The following is a 12,045-nucleotide window of genomic DNA, read 5'->3' as shown; positions in this document are numbered from 1 at the left end:
ACTACACCAGGTGCCACACACAATACAACAACCACCACTCCAGGTGCCACACAATACAACAACCACCACACCAGGTGCCACACAATACAACAACCACCACTCCAGGTGCCACACAATACAACAACCACCACACCAGGTGCCACACACAATACAACAACCACCACTCCAGGTGCCACACAATACAACAACCACTACACCAGGTGCCACACACAATACAACAACCACCACACCAGGTGCCACACACACAACACAACAACCACCACACCAGGTGCCACACAATACAACAACCACCACTCCAGGTGCCACACAATACAACAACCACCACTCCAGGTGCCACACAATACAACAACCACCACACCAGGTGCCACACAATACAACCACCACTCCAGGTGCCACACAATACAACCACCACACCAGGTGCCACACAATACAACCACCACACCAGGTGCCACACAATACAACAACCACCATACCAGGTGCCACACAATACAACAACCACCATACCAGGTGCCAATATAAACAATTGCAGTAAATTAGAGAGCCTAACAAGGTGCTAGTTCAACAAGTGTCAGTCATTAGCCTCACGCCCCGCCCTACAATATCGCTCCGAGCAGCGCCACGCTAAACTAACCAATTACATCAAAATTGTTTACTAAATGCCCAACTAATTACCGTACTCATTAATGGTCTAAGTACTTCGTACGCTAAATCATTTATTTCTCTCAACTAGCTAGTGCTAGTGATGCACTTACCGCGGTTACAAGTGCGTCTAGTTGATAGGAGACTGCTGCTCCTGATGCACTTAATGTTCTAAGTGTGTTCAGAGGTCGTCATTGGGAGTGTTTGACTGAGTCTGTTGGTAAGATCATATCCGTTGACATGTTATGGGTTGGGATGTACTTAGTGCTAGTGGAGTGTTTGGGTGGTGGGTGGTGGGTGAGGGTGGTGGGTGGTGTGGGTGGTGGGTGAGGGCGATGGTGGGTGAGGGCGGTGTGGGTGATGTGTTGACACAGGTAGACTGTGTCGTGCTGCGGGAGCACCGACGTCTTTCCCCGCCCACTGCTGAACTGCAACTGCTGCGTCCTCGACCAGGCGCTCCCTCCTCACCTACTGTCAACTCCACCACCACCAGTGCCACTACCATCACCACCACCACCACCCCTACCACCACCCCTACCCTACCACTACCACCACCACCACCACAACTACTACCACCACCACTACCACCACCACCCCCATCACCACCACCCTCACCACCACCACAACCACCACTACCACCACCACCACCACCACCATCACCAATGCCACCACTACCCCTACCACCACCACCACCACCACCACCACTAACACCACCACCCCCACCACTAACACCACCACCACCACCCCTACCACCACCACCACCACCACCCCCACCACCCCCACCACAACCACCACTACCACCACAACCACCACTACCACCGCCACTACCACCACCCCCACCACCACCACCACCACCACCACCACCACAACCACCTCTAACACCACCACGACTTGATAAAAAACAGAACTGAAGAACTAATAAATCTCAAAAGAGAGTCGAGTGTGAATAGGTTACAGGACAGAATAGAAACACAGGAAGAGGGAGGGAAGGCAACAAAGGGAGTGAACAGGATAACAGAAGAGAGAATTAAACAAACAGAGAATATAACAGATTTAGGGGACTAAAACCAGACAAAACTTTTGCTAAAGCAGCAAAAGGTTTAAAGAGAAAACAGGTAATTAAGAAAACCGTGTCAGAGGTACAACCTACCTAAATCTACAAACGTACAGAAGGTTAGGTTAGGTCAGGTTTAGTTGGAGAGAGAGTCATAGATTTCTACGTCAGAATAGTTAAATTAAAATGCAAATCGTATAGCAAGGCTGGTATATGGGGGGCATAAAGTGCTACACTTCACTTCCCCCATTGACACTGATAGGTAAGGACCTTTAGACAGTAAGAGGTAAGGACCTTTAGACAGTAAGAGGTAAGGACCTTTAGACAGTGAGAGGTAAGGACCTTTAGACAGTGAGAGATAAGGACCTTTAGACAGTGAGAGGTAAGGACCTTTAGACAGTGAGAGGTAAGGACCTTTAGACAGTGAGAGGTAAGGACCTTTAGACAGTGAGAGGTAAGGACCTTTAGACAGTGAGAGGTAAGGACCTTTAGACAGTGAGAGGTAAGGACCTTTAGACAGTGAGAGGTAAGGACCTTTAGACAGTGAGAGGTAAGGACCTTTAGACAGTGAGAGGTAAGGACCTTTAGACAGTGAGAGGTAAGGACCTCGCCTCCAACGAGCATGCCTCGTTGGACCTGTCATCAGTTAACCAAATTAATTCTTCTCTTGAATATTCATATGAGGTGAAGAAAGTCGAGCAATACTCATAAAATGAGGATAATTAAATGAGTAGATTACCTCACATTGTAAGAAGCGGATCATTCAGATTACCTGAAGCTGAATGGCCATTCTAACACACTAACAGGCATACTAACAATCTAATGGACATTCTAACAATCTAACAGGCATACAATCGAACAGGCATAAAATCTAACAGGCATACTAACAATCTAACAGGCATACTAACAGTCTAATGGGGATTCTAACAATCTAACAGGCATACTAACAATCTAGTGGACATTCTAACAATCTAACGGGCATTCTAACAATCTAATGGGCATTCTAACAATCTAATGGGCATTCTAACAATCTAATCGGCATTCTAACAATCTAATCGGCATTCTAACACTCTAATGGACATTCTAACAATGTAACAGGCATACTAACAATCTAACAGCCATTCTAACAAACAGGTCTAATGGGAGAAGCTTGACGTGTACGGTTACATGGCTAAGGGGATGGGGGGGGGGGTAAGGGAAGCCTAACACTGGACAATGTTCACATGTGGGGAGAAATATTATGTTGTTTAAGATTCGCTACTTGGAACAAAAAGTTCCAAGTAGCGAACAAAAGTACTTGGGACAAAAAGTTGCAAGTAGCACGGGCTATGGTGAGCCCGTAGAGAAATATTAGGAGCAATATGACCCAGGGAGGGGAAAACACCATCAGCTGTGCCTGTTTTAAGCTCCGTGTTATGGCTGAGTTAACTTACTGCTCCTGGGATATTTGCATAAACTTATTCTGCTTGAGGTTAAAAAGAATATAGTGTACCACGAGACGCCGGAGGCAGTTTTGGGCCCGGGGCCGAAATTTGGTATCAAGTTGAAAATGTCATAAATGTTTGTGCTCGTGGGAGGAACTTGTAGGGAAAAATGTTAAAGTATTTGTGTTTGTATGAGAGAGCGAGAGAGAGAGAAAGAGTAGGAGGACAGAATGAAAAACATACATTCATACACAAGTCAAACTCAAGTCAGTTGCAGACAGAAGAGTCAGGGGGGTCAGTATTATGAATGTGGTGACCATGTCTCCCCAAAAGTATAAGCTACCAAAAGAACCCACAGATATTAGAATAAATGTCTTCAGAACTGAGAACAAATTAAATCCGCTACGAAGTGAAGTAGTGGAGGCAGGCCATAGCCAGCCTCAACTGTAGATAGAAGAGTTAAGAAGGTTCGAGAACCCGATAATTGTAAGTTGAGATGCGGAGTCAAAGAGCTAAAGCTCAACTTCCATCCACAAACGTTGCATTCTCATTTGCATTCCTGGCGACTGATCTCTCTCTACGAAAGCTCTTCAGCTCACCTAGACCACAAAATAGATAACCCCTAAATATTTTCTCGTAAGTTGAGATAATTAAATTTAAGCTAGGCCATGTCTGTGATTTTTGCTTAAATATATTGTATAAATTTCTGTTAGTCACTGTAGTCGAATCATCGCTACACGTCTACAGTAACGCAAGTCACTCATATCAGTGACGTGAACACACTCATCTAGGTGAGTACTCATCTAGGTGAGTACATCAGTAAGGACAACAGCCATTGGAGGACCGCGATGGGTGGGTATTTTTGGGTGGTTTGGGTTTGAGTGGACTAAACTCTCACAAGTCAGGTCTGGCCTCGGGCCGGGCTTGGGGAGTAGAAGAACTCCCAGAACCCCATCAACCAGGTATCAACCAGGTATCAAGCAGGTGTGGACCCATAAACCTGACGACATCAGCGCCACACCCTGGAGACAGCCGTCCTCATCAACAAAGGCCAAATGCTCATTAATCCACCCGCCAAACCAGTCTATAAATGAGAAATACTTACTCAACTGATGACGCAAGTGGACACTTTACTCACAACTAATGACGCAAGTGGACACTTGACTCACAACTAATGACGCAAGTGAACACTTGACTCACAACTAATGACGCAAGTGAACACTTGACTCACAACTAATGACGCAAAGTGGACACTTTACTCACAACTAATGACGCAAAGTGGACACTTGACTCACAACTAATGACGCAAGTGGACACTTTACTCACAACTAATGACGCAAGTACTGTACTCACGCAGTGCTCCTCTGACGCCCGCCGTTCGAATCCCACCTTTCTAACACCATCATCCACCTACTGCAAATACCAGTAGTTGCCAACAGAACCTAACTACCTAACCTGGGAGGGTAGAACTTGCCTAAGTTACTCTATTCCTATGAGATGTAATTATTGTCTCAATGAATGTACTTGAACTTAAACCACTTTAAGTTAGACCAGTTAGGTCTAACCTAAGTTAGACCTATTTAATACATTCTAGTATGTTATATTTTACTTAAATATGAGAAAACACAACAATTTAATGAGCAGTACGTTGAAAAGTGACGAACATGACTTTGGGGTCGGCCGCCGGTTGGACGATCCTAGCATGAGGACAGGTTGAAACAGTAATGATGTTGGGTTATATCAGAGCGCACTAGGGGCTAGATTCACGAAGCAGTTACGCAAGCACTTACGAACCTGTACATCTTTTCTCAATCTTTGGCGACTTTGTTTCCAAATATTAAACAGTTAATGAGCTCCGAAGCACCATGAGGCTGTTTATAACAATAACAACAGTTGATTGGGAAGTTTTCATGCTTGTAAACTGTTTAATAAATGTAACCAAAGCCGTCAAAGATTGAGGAAATATGTACACGTTCGTAAGTACTTGCGTAACTGCTTCGGGAATCTGGCCCTGGGTTTTGAGCGACATTCTAAATCTATTTCTATGCCTCAAATATTTGCCATCTCATTAGTTTCAGAGTACTGATTAAATTGTTTACATATCGACGTGAGACAATTGTGTTTACAGTATGAACAAAATAGTTTAATAAAAGAAAAAATATTAATAAAATAAGAGATTATAGTCAACAGAGAAGGCTGGCTCCAGGCTAGGCTGCGGGAGTAGAACTCTCGAAACCACCTACAGGTATATTTATGCACATTATTATGCTTGTGTCATTACAGTCCTGCCTGCGTGATAACTTAGTTACGTGGCACACGGCAATTTTCTCATATTTATTCATTTTAATCATAATTATATAACCAGCCAGCATACTTAGGCTTCCCCGGTGGATTTGACAGCTGAATCTAAATTACAAAGATTAATCTCAACTACAGCAAATCGAGATTATTTTAATTGCGATAATTGAAAATTGATGTGACTTTCTTACGTCTTACATCAGTGACGTCTATAAGATGGTTGTCTGACGTCTGAGAAGAGTGACACGTGATATCATCCAGTGACGTCAAACAGCAGATGACAATTTTCATTCTAAATGTAATATTTCCTGATACGTAGTTGAGATAAGTGGCATCTTGGAGCCCCGCAATAACGCTAAGTATTAATAAGCTGTGGCAGCGTAAGTGTTGACCTCAGTGCTGATTATAAGCCCTTGGAAAATACTTCGTCGGTGGAACAAAACACGTTAGGCTTTAGTTTCATGTTGACTGCTTCCAATAGTTCTTATTTGTTCTTATGACTTATTTAGCGACGTTATAAGTTATATAAGTTACGACGTTCATAAGTTATCAGTGATGAAGTGACTTATTTAGTCACTTCCTGTGTTAATCTGATTAAAAATATTTTCAAGTTCTTATCGAGTAAAAACTAAAAAGTCAGAAAAGCCTTTTGAATACCATTCAGTTCTTTCCTATTTTATGTTAGAAAACCTCACTGCAATCCCTTCCTCTCTAACCTTAGTCGTGATACGGCCTTATCTTGAGGTTATCTTGAGATGATTTCGGGGCTTTAGTGTCCCTGCGGCCCGGTCCTCGACCAGGCCTCCACCCCCAGGAAGCAGCCCGTGACAGCTGACTAACACCCAGGTACCTATTTACTGCTAGGTAACAGGGGCATAGGGTGAAATAAACTCTGCCCATTGTTTCTCGCCGGCGCCTGGGATCGAACCCAGGACCACAGGATTACAAGTCCAGCGTGCTGTCCGCTCGGCCGACCGGCTCCCTGAAGATTCATTTTGAATATGACTTCTCTTCCCTGTCATTCCCATTTCATAATTCATTTGGCTTCTGTTCTTACAACTTTCGTAACATTTCTTGTTGGCTAAAGGACCATTTAATATAATATTTCAATTGTTTATTTACATATACAAATCTTTCTGTTTTTTTTAGTATTTTTAATCTCATGTTTAAGTATGGATGGGAATGCAAGATGTTTGTATGGCTCTCCAAAGATAAAGATCAGGTAATCTTTAAGAAATATTTATCAAAGTTAAAGATCAGTTAACTTTTGCATATGATTGCTGTAGGGTAGATGCCCAACATGGGTGAGTTGACGTCGGCACCAATGCTCGGTGTAAGATATCAAAACCCATGATGACTCTGGTAGTGACTACTGACTCTGTCTTCTAAACAATACAAAAAAATGTTTTCTTACTGTATTTTAAAATATTAATAAATGATGTCAGGAAAAGTAAACAAAAGACCTACTACTCACACTCACGCCTTAGTAAGCTAAGCAAATTTTCATGACAGTGTAAGAAAATTATACCAAAATTGTCCCTGTGGGCGCAGTCCTCCCACCATGCACACCCACCTTCAAGACTTCAACACTTTAAGACCTCCCCCTTCAAGACTAACTCCAAGACCCACCCTTCAAGACTGGCACACCTGTGACTCTCCGGCCGCTGGTGTCCCACGACAGACAGACAGACAGACACATACATCCGGGTACCACTTTTGATAAACATTGTCCTGTAAAATAATATTCCATTTTCCCCCACTCTGCACCATTTATCCAGAGCAGCAGCACGCCGCACTTTAGAGGACGAGAAGCACGGCGCTCTTCGGGAATTATCCCGTATGTTACAAACAGATATGGAGCTCCAGCCCCGTCTCCCCAACCATGGCAGATTGTACCATCCTTACTACTATGATCAACCCCCTCTAGGTCCACAGGGTTCCCCCTAGAGCCCGAGAATGTTGGGTTTCTCCTCAAGCCTCTATTGGGCTGCCTCCTGAGCTTCGTGGTCACTGGAATCTATCTCTCTTTTTCCACAAGCAGAAATGGGCACTGTATCTTGGGAGATGGTCACAAAATCATATAACGTGGCTATTGCTATGAACATTAAGTCAGGGGCCCCAGAGCTGAAACCATGACAAGTTTGGGTGAATTCCATTCAACTGCTTCCCTATACACCACATATTGACCGACAGCTGGGTGGACAGCGCTTCGGATTCGTAGTCCTGAGGTTCCGGGTTCGCTCCCCGGTGGAAGCGGAGACAAATGGGCAAATTGTTTCTTTCACCCTGATGCCCCTGTTACCTAGCAGTAAATAGGTACCTGGGAGTTAGTCAGCTGTCACGGGCTGCTTCCTGGGGGTGGAGGCCTGGTCGAGGACCGGGCCGCGGGGACACTACGCCCCGAAATCATCTCAAGATAACCTCAAGAAGACACAGACTTTCAGATATACTTAAAACCTGGGGATAAAATGCAATATGTCCGAGATATATTACAATGTCTCGGGGAGTATATTACAATTTGCTGGAGATATATTACGTTAATCTGGAGACATATTACCAGAGTGTAAGGACATACTCCAGTATGATAGGGAAATATTATAGTGTGTGGAGGCTGTGTGCCGTGAAGCAGACCAATAAGATAGCACAGTGTGGACTGGCCAATATGTCTTCCTCGGCCAATATAGGCTCGGCTGCGGCCCATCACCATTCAGTATTGGACATTCGGCCATCACCGGGTGCTGGCGTGCGCGCGCTCTCGGCCTGCGCAGGTGCTGGCGTGCGCGCGCTCTCGGCCCTGCTCAGGTGCTGGCGTGCGCGCGCTCTCGGCCTGCACAGGTGCTGGCGTGCGCGCGCTCTCGGCCTGCGCAGGTGCTGGCGTGCGCGCGCTCTCGGCCTGCACAGGTGCTCAGGTGCCTTCCTCTGTGCTTCCGCTTTCCTCGTTGACTTCTTCGCTGCTCTCTCACTCTCTCTCTCTCTCTCTCTCTCTCTCTCTCTCTCTCTCTCTCTCTCTCTCTTCCTCAAATATATTTGATGCATTTCTTTGCTCTCATATATCTGGTCAAGTGCGCGATGCTTGCTAATTAAATAGCTTTTAAGAGCTTTTATTTATTTTTTGCGAAAGAGTCGCTTAAAAGCAAATGTTTGTGCTTGGAAGCGTGGCAAACACTGCACGGAAAATGGTGTTTGCTTCGTTTTTTTCCAGATTAAATGGGAGGAACGTAATAAAGAAGGAAAGGGAAAGTGAGAGGAAGAGAGGGAATGAGAGAGAGAGAGAGAGAGAGAGAGAGAGAGAGAGAGAGAGAGAGAGAGAGAGAGAGAGAGAGAGAGAGAGAGAGAGAGAGAGAGAGAGAGAGAGAGAGAGAGAAAGTAAAGTACAAAAAGTGGTTTACTAGTGGTCCATCACTACTTATTGGTACTTTCTACAAAATAGAAGTACAAAATGAAACTCCTGGGAGGAGTTTCATTTTAAGAGGCAGCGCTGATGTACTTACCTATTTGTGCTTGCTGGGGTTGAGCTCTGGCTCTTTGGTCCAGCATCTCAACCGTCAAATCAACTGATGTACAGGTTCCTGAGCCTACTGGGCTCTATCATATCTACATTTGAAACTGTGTATGGAGTCAGCCTCCACCACATCACTGCCTAATGTATTCCATTTGTCAACCTCTCTGACACTGAAAAAAAATTGTTAACGTCTCTATGGCTCATTTGAGCACTCAATTTCCACCTGTGTCCATTAGTGCGTGTGCCCCTTGTTACGGACCCGAGCCCAGCGTCGTAGCACGGAGCAGTGACGTCCACGCCATCTGTGAGTCAGCTCCCGAAACCCCCTCCAAATGGACGACGCCATCTACGAGGACGAGATATACCGGCCACAGGGGCTGGTTTCCCGTCCTAATCAGCTCGTGACATAGCCGCTGCTGCCCTCTGGTGAGGTGACGCTTAGACAGCAACGCCATCTATGGAGTGGATAGGTGGACGTTTGTGTCTAAGCCTGTGAGTGAGGTGCCCTAGAGTGTAACTAGTACTGATGGCGTGTCTGATTACAGAGACGACCTTGGACTGCTGTATTGGACGATGGGGCAGTCTACCCAAGGCAGCCAAAGTCTCTCCACGTGTTTGCTGCAGAAGCTGTGAGTTGCTCCCGGGCGAACACTGCTGAGAATGTTAGCCTGCCTGTGACTTGGCAGAGTTGATGATTCGTCGTACCCGGGGGTTGACTGGTGGAAGAGACTAGCCACTGTGGTGCTATACAGAGGAGAGTGATCAGCGGGATCACACGAGGCTCCTGCCTAGGGCTCGCAACCCTAGTATCGGTCGTGGAGTGGCCTACGCAGCCTATGTTTGGGTTAAACTCTAACAACCATTTGTTCGACCATTCCTTCAGTTTGTCTAGGTCTTCTTGAAGCCTCAAGCAGTCCTTGAGTAGATGTAGTCCTTCATGTGGTAGTGAGTGTGTGTGTGGCGTGTTGATGTGGTAGTGTGTATGGTGTGTTGATGTGGTAGTGTGTGTATGTGTGTGGTGTGTTGATGTGGTAGTGTGTGTATGTGTGTGTGTGTGTACTCACCCATTTGTGTCTGCAGGATCGAGCATTGACTCTAGGATCCCGCCTTTCGAGCATCGGTTGTTTACAGCAATGACTACGGTCCTATTTCCCTATCATACCTAGTTTTAAAATTATGAATAGTATTTGCTTCCACAACCTGTTCCCCAAGTGCATTCCATTTTCCCACTACTCTCACGCTTAAAGAAAACTTCCTAACATCTCTGTGACTCATCGGAGTTTCCAGTTTCCACCCATGTCCCCTCGTTCTGTTACTATTCCGTGTGAACATTTCATCTATGTCCACTCTGTCAATCCCCCTGAGTATTTTATACGTTCCTATCATGTCCATCCTCTCCCTTCTTCTTTCTAGTGTCATAAGGCACAGTTCCCTCAGGCGCTCCTCATACCCCATCCATCGTAACTCTGGGACGAGTCTCGTTGCAAACCTCTGAACCTTTTCCAGTTTCCTTATATGCTTCTTCAGATGGGGACTCCGTGATGAGGCGGTATACTCTAAGACTGGCATCACGTAGGCAGTGTAAAGCGCCATAAATGCCTCCTTACTTAGGTTACTGAATGATGTTCTAACTTTTGCCAGTGTAGAGTACGCTGCTGTCGTTATCCTATTTATATGGGCTTCAGGAGATAGATTAGGTGTTAAGTCCACGACCAGGTCTCTTTCTCGCGTCGTCACAGGTAGGCTGTTCCCTTTCATTGCGTACTGTCCCTTTGGTCTCCTATCTCCTAGTCCCATTTCCATAACTTTACATTTACTCGTGTTGAACTCCAGTAGCCATTTCTCTCACCATCTCTGCAACCTGTTTAGGTCCTCCTGGAGGATCCTGCAATCCTCATCTGTCACAACTCTTCTCATCAACTTTGCGTCATCCGCGAACATCGACATGTAGGACTCTACGCCTGTAAACATATCGTTAACATATATTAGAACTAGAATTGGTCCCTGCACCGATCCTTGAGGTACTCCACTCCTTACTGTTCGCCAGTCCGACTTCTCGCCCCTTACCGTAACTTTTTGGCTCCTTCCTGTTAGGTAGTTCCTTATCCATGCTAGGACCTTTCCCCCCACCCCCGCCTGCCTCTCGAGCTTGAACAGCAGTCTCATGTGCGGTACTGCATCAAAGGCTTTTTGGCAGTTCAGAAACATGCAGTCTGCCCAACCATCTCTGTCCTGTCTTATCCTCGTTATTTTATCATTGAATTCCAAAAGGTTTGTTAGGCACGATTTCCCTTTCCAGAACCTATGTTGATGTTTGTTCACAAACCTAATGTTCTCCAGGTGTGCAACCAGTCGTAGCCTAATTATTCTTTCCAGTATTTTACAGGGAATGCTTGTCAGTAATACAGGTCTATAGTTGAGTGCCTCCTCCCTATCGCCTTTCTCGAAAATTGGGACAACATTTGCCTTCTTCCAGCAACTGGGCAATTCTCCCGACATAAGTGACTCATTAAAGATCATTGCCAAAGGCACGCTGAGGGCCTGCGCTGCTTTTTCGGTGTGTGTATGCGTGTTGATGAGGTAGTGTGTGTGTGTGTGTGTGTGTGTGTGTGTGGGTGGTGGTGTGTAGGTGGTGTGTGTGTGGGTGTGGTGGTGTGTGTGTGGGTGGTGGTGTGTAGGTGGTGTGTGTGTGGGTGGTGGTGGTGTGTGGGTGTGGTGGTGTGTGTGTGGGTGGTGGTGTGTGGTGGTGTGTGTGTGGGTGGTGGTGTGTGGTGGTGTGTGTGGTGGTGTGTGTGTGGGTGGTGGTGTGTAGGTGGTGTGTGTGTGTGGGTGGTGGTGTGTGTGTGGGTGTGGTGGTGTGTGTGTGGGTGGTGTGTGTGTGGGTGGTGGTGTGTAGGTGGTGTGTGTGTGGGTGTGGTGGTGTGTGGTGGTGTGTGTGTGGGTGGTAGTGTGTAGGTGGTGTGTGTGTGGGTGTGGTGGTGTGTGGTGGTGTGTGGGTGGTGGTGTTGTGTTTGTGGTGATGTGAAGGTGGTGGCGTGTGGGCGGCAGTGTGGGGGGGGGGGGTGGCACGTGGGTGTATACGGGAAAGTAGTTGAAAGATGACCTATGAGAAAGGAGACAGACAAATA

At 46.1% G+C, this 12,045-nt stretch overlaps 1 protein-coding gene across 2 annotated transcripts in view; it reads right to left on the bottom strand.

Moving 5' to 3' along the window:
* The window catches only part of LOC123753971 (dipeptidase 1), a 72,078-nt gene extending 71,002 nt beyond the window's left edge, over positions 1–1,076 (bottom strand). For both annotated transcript variants that reach the window (XM_069307836.1, XM_069307843.1), the window contains exon 1: positions 753–1,076. The gene's annotated coding sequence lies outside the window, so the exon portion shown is untranslated. The remainder of the gene's footprint in view (positions 1–752) is intronic.
* Positions 1,077–12,045: the final 10,969 nt, after the last annotated feature.

The sequence above is a fragment of the Procambarus clarkii genome, chromosome 6 (assembly GCF_040958095.1).
Source record: "Procambarus clarkii isolate CNS0578487 chromosome 6, FALCON_Pclarkii_2.0, whole genome shotgun sequence".
NCBI classification, from domain to species: domain Eukaryota; kingdom Metazoa; phylum Arthropoda; class Malacostraca; order Decapoda; family Cambaridae; genus Procambarus; species Procambarus clarkii.
The sequence above is the reverse complement of the archived record's forward strand: the minus strand, read 5'-3'. Positions and strand labels throughout refer to the sequence as shown.